This window comes from Phoca vitulina, unplaced genomic scaffold, assembly GCF_004348235.1.
Source record: "Phoca vitulina isolate PV1807 unplaced genomic scaffold, GSC_HSeal_1.0 scaffold35, whole genome shotgun sequence".
Lineage (NCBI taxonomy): Eukaryota > Metazoa > Chordata > Mammalia > Carnivora > Phocidae > Phoca > Phoca vitulina.
In genome coordinates this window covers 19,345,438-19,356,905 of record NW_022589738.1, presented here as the reverse complement: position 1 = coordinate 19,356,905, position 11,468 = coordinate 19,345,438, and the positions used below count along the sequence as shown (strand labels likewise).

General features: G+C 42.2%; 1 protein-coding gene across 3 annotated transcripts in view; it reads left to right on the top strand.

Annotated features, from left to right (window-relative positions):
• Window positions 1-373: 373 nt before the first annotated feature.
• Window positions 374-11,468, top strand: part of ZNF41 (zinc finger protein 41) — a 43,154-nt gene continuing 32,059 nt past the window's right edge. The window contains exon 1 of one of the 3 annotated variants that reach the window (XM_032426588.1): window positions 374-497. The gene's annotated coding sequence lies outside the window, so the exon portion shown is untranslated. The other 2 variants (XM_032426590.1, XM_032426589.1) reach the window with 2 other exon arrangements.

Genomic DNA, 11,468 nt, shown 5'->3' with positions numbered 1-11,468 from the left:
CTGTCGCAGCAGCCTGAAAAAAGTACCCATTCCCTCGCCCTGCGAGTCTCGGAGAAGTTCTGCAAGTTGGACAATGGACTTCTAAACAATTCGCGGGTTAAAAGGGGGAAAAAGTTACAAAGTAGCACTTGAAACCAAACACTAATGGAAATAAATCAAAACTTGGATCTTTAGAACTTTAGCCTTAATGCTTTTAGGAGGAAACCAGGAAGGGTGATCACTCGATTTTGAAAAAATTGGACGAACTGCCCCGCCACTGATATCACGGGCCCCCCCAGTGAGTCGCTCCGCATGATACTTGGTCCCTGGCGCTAAATCACCTCAGCTCCCCGCGCCCAGAGTGGTTAAACTCTCGCTGCGGGCGACTTCCGCTTCCTGGCCTAAATCTGACACGCACTATTCCCCCCCGTGGCAACCACCCAGGGTCGGTGACAGTCGAGGAGCCCGGAGGAGCCCGGCGATGCCCTCAGCCGACGCGGGGACAGAGGCGCCGGCAGGTGGGCACGTCGCGGCGCCCCGGGCCCCGCCGCCGCGCGCCACCCGCGCCCGTCAGGGGCCGTCGCGTTCGCTCTCGAAGGGGAGCCGGGGCGGAGGCCGGGGCGGGGGCGGGGGCGGGCCCGTTTGTGGGCCTGCTGCTTGGAGGAGTCTCCCCAGCGGGGACGGGGCGGCGGGACTCGGGGGGCGGGGGCGGGGGGGCCCGGCGGCGCGTGAAGCAGCCGCGGCTCCCCGGGGGATGCGGCCCGAGGGCGGGGAAAGGCGAGCGGCCGGCCTGCGCCTGGGCGGCCGCTGTGCAAAATGCGGCGCGGGCGGGAGAAGTGCCGGCGGCACAGCCCGCGCTCCCGCCGGGTCGGCTCCCGGGCAATCCCGCAGGGCCGGATGGGGCAGGGGACTGCCGGCTCCGCGGCCGCAATGACCGCCCTTCCAAGATGGCGACTCCCGTAGAGACACTCCCGAGGGGACAGCCATGTTAGTTGCCTGACAAAGTCACTAAAGAACATTTGAAAGCCCGCCTCTCCACCTCCACGCACACGCGCTGACACAGCGCGAGGGCACCCTGTGGGGTGGCGGGCGGCCGGCCGCTCCCAAGCCGACACTGAGCATGTGCACGCTGAAGTCCAGACCCGGAAGAGTCCCTCAGAGGTAGTTTCCACACTTAGGGTTCCGGGACTGGGTTTAACAGAGGCGGCCACAGTTGGGCCAGTAAAGCACTGACATGATTATGGGGGTGTGGTGGATTTCGCACTCAGTGATGCTACTCTGTAGGGTGAGTGCTGAGGCTTCTCTGAGGTCACTAAGTAGGAGGGGCGTGGAGTGAGTGACAGGAGTTTGGGGTGAGTGATGGGTCAGTGGGGAAAATAAAATGGGTAGTCTGTGGGATGAGTGATGAGGGTGCTGGGGGGTCTTTCGGGTGAGCGATGAGGAGTCTGTGCGGGAGAGGGGTGAGGATTCTCAGAGGTCACTGATGGGGTCTGCCGAGTAAGTGATTGGAGCTGTGGGATAAGTGATGGAGGTCTGTCGGGTGAATCATAGGGGGTTAGTGAGGTAAGTGATAGGGGGCTGTAAGATGAATGATTGGAGTTCAGTGGGTCGGTGGTGAGGGTGTTTGGGGAGTAATGGGTGGTCTGTGGAGTGAATGGTGGAGAGTTTATGGGGTATTGAAGAATCAATGAATGAATGATTCATTGTAGCTCACTTCGGACCGCGGGGTGACTGTTGCATGGTCTATGAGGTGCATGATGGGGTTTATTGAGTGGATGGTCAAGATTTCTATGGTGTCAGTCATGCATTTATTTGGGACTGGTTGATGGAGGGGCCAGTGGAATCAGATACACTGCCTCACGGAGTCAGTGATGGGTGGTCTTAAACCGAGATGGGATTGTTTCAAAACCCTACCTTGACTTTGTTGGGCCTCCTGTATTTTTGTTTTCTGCGTCATTAATTTCTCCCCTTGATTTCATTATTTCTCTTCTTTGGGTTTTTTCTTTTATTCTTATTTTTAAATTCCTAAGTTGAACGCTTATCTCATTAATATTCAATCACTTTTCTTTTATAATATAAGCATTAAGTTCATGAATTTTCCTCTAAGAACACTTTAGCTCCATGTAACAGATTTTGATATGTAACATTGTCACTATAGTTTACTTCAAATGTTTTCTAATTTCTGTTGTGGTTTTCTCTCTCACCCCATAGTTGTTTAGATATGAGATTCTAATTTTCCAAAAAGTTGAAGGGGCGCCTGGGTGGCTCAGTCGTTAAGTGTCTGCCTTCAGCTCAGGTCATGATCCCAGGGTCCTGGGATAGAGCCCCACATTGGGCTCCCCGCTCAGCAGGAAGCCCGCTTCTCCCTTTCCCACTCCCCATGCTTATGTTCCCTCTCTCGCGATCTCTCTCTCTGTCAAATGAATAAATAAAAAATCTTTTTTAAAAAGTTGAAAAAAAATTTTTAAGATTTTATTCATTTATTTGAGAGAGAGAGAGGGAGAGAGCACAAGCAGAGGGAGGGGCAGGCAGAGGGAGAGGGAGAAGCAGGCTTCCCCGCTGAGCCGGAGCCTGATGCCGGGCTCGATCCCGGTACCCTGGGATCAAGACCTGAGCCGAAGGCAGCCACTTAACCAACAGCCACCCAGGTGCCCCAAAAGTTGAAATTTTTGTTATTGATTTCTAAACTACACTCAGAGACTGTCATCTGAGTGATTATTAGGTGCAGAAATGGATGTTCCTTAAAGTGGATGGTATATATTGAATTTTGGTTAAATTATTTTCCAAAACTTTTGTAAAATTGGTACTCCCACCAGCAACATATAAAAGGGCTCACTCCGGGGTGCCTGGGTGGCTCAGTTGGTTTAACATCTGACTTGGGCTGGGGTCTTGATCATGGGGTCACATCCCCCACTCGGGCTCCACACTGCGGGGGGGAATCTGCTTCTCCCTCTCCCTCTGTCTCTTCCCCCCACACCCCCACCCCAGCTCGTTCTCGTGCTCTGTCGAATAAATAAAATCTTTAAAAATAGAAAAAAAATAATAAATAAATAAAAGGGCTCACTCTAACATCCTCTCCCACACTGAATATTGCTGCTTTTTTTTAATTTTCCCCATTCCGAGGGCCAAACAGAATGGTATCTGTTTTTACTTTGGTAAAGTAAATGGTATCTAGTATCTTGTTTTACTCTGATATGCATTTTTCCGGCAACTAGTGGTTGAGTATCTTTGCATATGTTTTTTAAACTTTTCATATCCTTTGCTCTTTTTTTCCTTTGGGTGGTTTGTCTTTCTAATTTGTGAATATTAACCTTCTGTCATTTATTGTGATTTTTTCCCCTTTTATCTCTTTTATATCTTGATTTTTGAAAGATGTTTTCACATATAATTAGAAAAAATAATTATCTGATTAGAGATATCTGGTCTACGGCCATCCCACCCTGAGCGCACCCGATCTCATCTGATTAGAGATATCTGTCTTTGGTTCTGAGTCTTGTCTTGCTTAGTGAGTTCTCCCCACTTCATGCTTAAACAAATATATGCCTTAAGTTTAACATTTTTATTGTTTTAATTTTTATTTATTTTATTATTTTTTTATTTTTTATTTTTTTAAAGATTTATTTATTTATTTATTTGACAGAGAGAGACCAGCGAGAGAGGGAACACAAGCAGGGGGAGGGGGAGAGGGAGAAGCAGGCTCCCCGCAGAGCAGGGAGCCCGATGCGGGGCTCGATCCCAGAACCCTGGGATCATGACCTGAGCCGAAGGCAGACGCTTAACGACTGAGCCACCCAGGCGCCCCTATTTTATTTTTTTTTAAAGATTTTATTCATTTATTTGACAGAGAGAGAGACAGCGAGAGAGGGAACACAAGCAGGGGGAGAGGGAGAAGCAGGCTCCCCACGGAGCAGGGAGCCTGATGTGGGGCTCGATCCCAGAACCCTGGGATCATGACCTGAGCCGAAGTCAGACACTTAATGACTGAGCCACCCAGGCGCCCCTGTTTTAATTTTTAAAATTAAATTTCAGTCCAACTGGAATTTACACTGATGTGTGGTGTGAGATGAGATCGAAGTTTGTATTTTCCGTTTGGATAGAAAATTTGCTGGTACCAATCATTAAATGAAAACACTTTTCTAACTCAACTACATGCCACTATTGTCACATAAATTTCCAAATGTATTGCTCTTTTTCTGAGCTCTATTTTTCCTTCTGATATATGTATCTACTCCCTTTCAAAAAAGTATGCTGACTTTTAGAAATACTTTTTTTTTTTAAAGATTTTTTATTTATTTATTTGAGAGAGAGAGAATGAGAGAGAGCAAGCACATGAGAGGGGGGAGGGTCAGAGGGAGAAGCAGACTCCCTGCCGAGCAGGGAGCCTGATGCGGGACTCGATCCAGGGACTCCAGGATCATGACCTGAGCCGAAGGCAGTCGCTTAACCAACTGAGCCACCCAGGCGCCCTAGAAATACTTTTAATAACAAACAGTGCTAGCCCCTTCACTGTTCTTTTTCTTTCTTTTTTGGTTGTTTTCTTTAATATTCTTTAGCATTTATTCTTCCATATGAATGTTAAAACCATCTTATTTTATTTCAAAACAACCATTAAAACTATGTATTTTATAGTTTTCTTCTTTTTTAAAAGATTTATTTATTTGAGAGAGCGTGCATGAGAGTGGGGGAGGGGCAGAGGGAGAGAATCTCAAGCAGACTCCCCACTGAGCTCAGAGCCTGACTCAGGGCTTGATCTCACCACCCATGAGATCATGACCTGAGCCAAAACCAAGAGTCAGAGGCCCAACTGACTGAGCCACCCAGGCGCCCTTATAGTTTTCTTCCTATAGACCCAGCACCTTTTTATTTAAAAAAAAAAAAATTGCATTCTTAAATATTTTACATTTGTTTTTGTCACCATGATGAAAGGCATACTTTTTCTATTTCCAAAGGAAAAAAAAATCTGTCAACTTTTATTTTCTTTTTTGTATTGTATTTCTTATCCAATGCAATGATCAGATTCTCTTGTGAATTCTAGTTGCTTTTTAGAGTTTCTTAGTTTTCTTAAATAGAATATCATATTGCATCCAGTTAACAGTGATACTCTCTCTTCCTTCCAAATATTTATTCTGATTACCTCATCTTCTCTTGCATTAGCTAGCACTTTCGGAACAATGTTGAATGATACTTGATAGAGGGTATCCCTATTTTGTTGCTAATTTGAAAGTGAAATGTGTTCATTCATTCATTTATTCGACAAACATTTAGTGAGTACCTTCCCCTTGCCAAAAGACTGGGTTTGAAATCCTGCATGACCACTTACTAGCTACATGATCTTTTTTTTTTAACAGATTTATTGATATAATTCATCTACCATAAACTTATGGTAAACTACCGATTCAAAGCTTACAATTCAGTAGTTTTTAGTATATTCATGGAGTTGTGTAACCACCACCGCAATCTAATTTTAGAACATTCTATAACCTCAGAAAGAAACATGGTACTCATTCCTCATTCCCATTCTGTATCCCCCTGCTGCAGGCAACCATTTACTGTCTCTGTAGATTTAACAATTCCAGGTTTTTCATATAAATGGAATCATACAATATGTGGTCTTTTGTGACTGTCTTCTCTCACTTACCATAATGTTTTCAAGATTCATCCATGCATGCTATGGCATGTATCAGTACTTCATTCCTTTTTTATTACTGACTAATATTCTTCTGTAAGGATATACCACATTTTGTTTTTCCATTCATCAGTTGAGGGACATTTGGGTTTTTTCCACTTTTAACTACTATGAATAATGCTGCAATGAACATTTGTGTCCACGTTTTTGTGTGGACATCTATTTTCATTTCTCTTGGGAGTGGAATTGCTAGATCATATGGCACCTCTATGTTTAACACTTTGAAGAACTGCCAAACAGTTTTTCAAAATGGCTGTGCCATTTTACATCCCACCAGGAATGTATGTAGGTTCCAATTAGTCACATCCCCACCAACACTTGTTACTGTCTTTTTTTAGTCTAGCCATCCTAGTGGGTGGGAAGTGGTATCTCATTGTGGTTTTGGTTTCTATTTCTCTAATAACTAGTGATATTAAATATCTTTTCATGTATGCAGTGGACTGAATGCTTAGGTTTCCCCCAAATTCATATGTTGAAATCCTAATTCCCAATGTGATAGTATTAGGAGGTGAGGTCTCTGGGAGTTGATGAAGTCATGAAGGTGGAGCCCTCATGAATGGGATTAGTACCCTTATAAAAGAAACCCCAGAGAGTCCTTTTCCCCTTTTTGCCATGCAACAAGAAGATGGCCATCTATGAACCAAGAAGCAGGTTCTCCCCAGACACCAAATCTGCTGGTGCTTTGATCTTGGACTTCTCAGCCTCCAGCACCGTGAGAAAGAAACGTTTTTTGTTTAAGCCACCCAGTCTGTGGTAGTTCGTTATAGCAGCCCGAACTCACTGACGATGTGCTCATTGGCTGTTTGTGTATCTTCTTTGGGGGGATATCAGTTTAAATCCTATGCCTATTATTAATTGAGTGATTTGATTTTTTATTATTGAGTTGTAAGTATTCTTGATATGTTCTGGATACCAGTCCCTTGTCAGATATGTGATTTGCATTTATTTTCTCCCATTTTGTGGGTATCTTTTCACTTTCTTGGTGGTTGACTTTGTAGCACAAAGGCTGTGATTTTTTCTTTTGTTTCTTGTGCTTTTGATGTCATAGGCTTTTCTTTCCCCACAGAATTATATTGACACGCTTATCTAAAATTAGTTGACTGTAGGAGCCCTAGCTGGCTCAGTCAGTTAAACGTCTGACTCTTGATTTTGGCTAAGGTCGTGATCTCAGGGTCGTGGGATCAAGCCCTGCATCAGGCTCCTCGCTCAGCAGGGAGTCTGCTTGCCCCTTGCCCTCTGCCTGCCCCCCCACCCCCCTACCCCCGCTCATGCTCTCTCTCTTGCTCTCGAATAAATAAATAAAAATCTTTAAAATGGTAAATTGTAATTATTTTCTTCTCTCTGATTAGTGGTCTTAACAGATTTCTACTTTCGGGGGGATTAATTTTGGTAGTTTATGTTTGCTGGGGATTTTATATTCTCGTAGAGCTGCATGTAATGCTTAGTTAAATTATTTTGTTCACTCCCACTTTATTCTTCTTTGTTAAGACTGCTTTAGCTATTCTAAGAGCTGTGCCTTTCCATATAAATTCTAGAATATGCTTGTCTATGGATGTTGAATATATTCTCATGTACTTATTTGCCCTCCATATATCCTCTTTGGTGAAATGTCTCTTCATGTCTTTCGCCCATTTTCTAATTGGATTGTTTGTTTCTTCAATGTTGATTTTTGAGAGTTCTTTATATGTTACACTTATGAGTCTTTGTCAGATACTTTGTCACAGCCTGTAGCTTTTCATTTCATCCTCCTGACAGTGTCTTTTGCCGAGCTACAGTTTTTAATCTGTTGAAGTCAAATATATGTATTTTTCTTTTATTGATCATGTTTTGGTGTCATATCTAAGAACTTTTACTAAGCCCTAAGTCCTGATGATTTTCTCTCACATAGTCTTCTAATGGTTTTATAGTTTTACATTTTACATTTGAATCTAAGATCCATTTTAGGTTAATTTTTTATGAAGTGTGACACTTAGATTGAGATTCATTTTGTTTTTTCCTTATGAATGATACAATTACTCCAGCACCATTTCTTGGAAAGACTTTCCTTCATCCATTGAATAGTTTTTGCACCTTTGTAAAAAAAATTAGTTGGCTGTACTTGTGTGGGGCTATTTCTGGGCCCTGTCTTCTGTTTCATTGATCTATGTGTCCATCCCTTCATCAGTACCACATTGTCTTGATTCCTGTAGTTAAATAAAAAGCCTTGAAAAGAGGTAGATTGATTTCTCCCATTTTATTCTTTGTCAGAATTGTTTTTAGCTATTGTAGATCCTTTGTCCCTCCACATAAATTTAAGAATAATTTTGCTTATATCTACAAAAAATCTCTTGCTGAGATTTTAATAGGAATTATATTAAGTTCTGTATATCAACTTGTGAAGAATTGATATATATATTTTTAAAGATTTATTTATTTATTTGACGGAGAGAGACACAGCGAGAGAGGGAACACAAGCAGGGGGAGTGGGAGAGGGAGAAGCAGGCTTCCCGCTGGGTAGGGAGCCCAATGCGGGGCTCGATCCCAGGACCCTGGAATCATGACCTGAGCCGAAGGCAGACGCCCAATGACTGAGCCACCCAGGCACCCCTAGAATTGATATTTTTACTATGTTGAGGCTACCCTACCATAAACACAGTCTCTATCTCCATTTATTTAGATCTTTTTGACTTCTTTCATCAACAGTCTCTAGTTTTCAGCATGCAAGCCTTGTACATGTTTTGTTACATTTACACCTAAATATTTCACTTCTGAGTGATGTAAAGTATTGTGTTTTTAATTTGTTTCGTCATGTTCATTTGTAGTATATAAAATGATTTTTGGTGTGTATTGTTCTTGTGTCCCGTAACCTTGCTGGAGTCACTTATTACTTCTAGAAGGTTTTTTTTTAAAGATTTTATTTATTTGAGAGAGAGAGTGAGCAAGAGAGAGAGCACAAGCTGGGGGAGAGGTAGAGGGAGAGAGAGAAGCAGGCTTCCCGCTGAGAGTCCGATGTGGGGCTCGATCCCAGAACCCTGGGATCATGACCTGAGCTGAAGGCAGACGCTTAACCGACTGAGCCACCCAGGCACCTCTTCTGGAAGTTTTTGTGTAGGGTCCTAGGGATTTTCTATCTGGACCATCATGTTATCTGCAAGTAGGGTCAGTTTTATTTCTTCCTTTTCAATCTCTATGCCTTTTGTTCTTTTTTATTGCCTCACTGCACTGGCTAGAATTTTCATTACTATATTGAATAAGAGTGGTGATAGTTGACATCCTTGTGTTGTTCCTGATATTAGGGGGCAAACATTCAGTCTCTCACTATTAAGTATGATGTTAGTTATAGTTTTTGTGTCAATCTTATTTTTAGCAAGTTGACAAAGTAAACCTTTATTCCAGGTTTTCTAAGAGGTTTTTTTAAAATCATGAATGGGTGTTGGATTTTGTCAAAACCTTTTTCTGCATCAGTTGATATGATCATGCGATTTTTTTCTTCTGTGGCCTGTTAATATGGTAGATTACATTGATTTATTTTCAAATATTGAACTAGTCTTGCATTCCTGGAATAAGCCCCACTTGGTCATGGTGTGTAATTCTCTTTGTATATTGTTGAATTATATTTGCTAATATTTTGTTAAGAATTTTTGCATCTATGCTCATGAAGGATATTGGTCTGTAGGTTCTTTTATACTTTTTTTGGTTAGGTAATAGAATAATTCATCAAGAAACATACTGTTTTCAAATACAGGTGATGACAAAATGTGCAAAATTTGCTATGCAAACCATGTATAAACATGTGGGAAAACATTAGCTCACATCAGTGATGTATTTTTTGTACTCTTTGTCTACTTTTGGTGTCAGGCTTTAGGGAATGAGTTAACAAGAATTCCCTTTTCATTTTCTGGGAGAGAGAGTGTGGGGTTGGTGTTAATTCTTCTTGAGAAGTTGGTGGAAGTCTCCAGTGAAACCATTTGGCCTAGAGATTTATATTTCAAGAGTTGTCTTTTAAATTGCAAATTGAATTTCCTTCATAGTTATGAGACTATTCAAATGAACTATTTCATATTGGAAGAGTTTTGGTCATTTGTACTTTTTGAGGAATTGGTCCATTTCATCTACGTTGTCAAATTTATTATTGTATTCCTTTATTATTCTTTTGATGTCTGCAGGGTCTATAGTGATAGCCCCTGTTTCGTTCCTGATATCAATTATTTGTGTCTTTGATTTTTTCTTTGTCAATATCACTAGAGGTTTGTTTATTTTATTATTCTTTTTGGAATACCAGCCCTTTGTTTCATTGGTTTTTTTCTGTTGTTTTTCTGTTTTCTATTTCATTGATTTCTTTTTTTAAAATATTTTATTTATTTATTTATTAGAGAGAGAGAGAGAGAGAGCACAAGCAGGGGGAGCAGCAGAGGGAGAGGGAGAAGCAGGCTCCCCGCTGAGCAGGGAGCCCGACGCGGGGCTCGATCCCAGGACCCCGGGATCATGACCTGAGCTGAAGGCAGACGCTTAACCAACTGAGCCACTCAGGCGCCCCCAATTTCATTGATTTCTGCTCCTACTTTTATTATTTCCCTTTTTCTGCTGGCTTTGGGTTTATTTTGTTCTTCTTTTCTAATTTCTTTTTTTTTATATTTTAAGTAATCTCTACACCGAACAGGGGGCTCAAATTTACAGTCCTGAGATCAAGAGTCACATGCTCCACTGACTGAGCCAGCCAGGCGCCCCTTCTTTTCTAATTTCTTGAGACGAGAGTTTAGATTATTGATTTGAGGCTTCTTCTCTTTCACTTGTAAACGTTTAGTGCCATAAATTTTCCTTATAGCACTGCTTTAGTTTATGGAGCAAAGTATTATGCACTGGTTATCAAATCCCAGGGGAGGAACTCCAAACACTTCTGCCCACTGCATCTTGGTATCAGAGTCACCAACGAAAACACAACACAGTGAAACACTGAATGGAACAATGCTTTACTTGCATAGAGAAGAGACAGAGCAAGATCAGCATCAGTAGTATGTATCCTTTCCTCATAGCTAGCGGGTCCCCTGGCAGTCAAATGGCAAGTAAGCATAGGAAAAGATCCTTCACTCCATTAGTTAGCAAAGAAATATAAATTAAACTGAACTAAGATACTATTCACACCCCTCTCATATTGCAGTGGAAGGACCCACCCACTCCCCCATGGAGTCTGAAATACTGAAAGCTAGGGGCATGCCTAAGAGCCATTGATGTACAAACTTCTGCAGAACAAAATAGCACACACTGAGTTCAACATAGGGAAAGATATTCCCACACAAGGCAATACAGGCTGTGTGGGCTCTTTGTCTCTTGGTAAGGAAGTGTTCCAGGCCCAAGGTCCATTCTTATATGGTCAAGGGGGGGTTAAAGGATTATAAGCCTGAGACTGTATCCTACAAATTTTGATATGTGTATTTTAATTTTTATTCAGTTCAGTGTATTTTTTAAATTTCCCTTGAGACTTCCTCTTTGAGCTATGGATTATTTAGAAGTATGTTGCTTAGGGGCGCCTGGGTGGCTCAGTCGCTAAGCGTCTGCCTTCAGCTCAGGTCGTGATCCCAGGGTCCTGGGATCGAGCCCCGCATCGGGCTCCCTGCTCGGCAGGAAGCCTGCTTCTCCCTCTCCCCCTGCTTGCATTCCCTCTCTCGCCGTGTTTCTCTCTGTCAAATAAATAAATAAAATCTTTAAAAAAAAAAAAAAAAGAAGAAGTGTGTTGCTTAGTTTCTAAGTATTTGGGGATTTTCCTGTTACCTCTTTGTTTTGATTACTAGTTTCATTCCATTGTGGTCAGAGAACATACTACGTA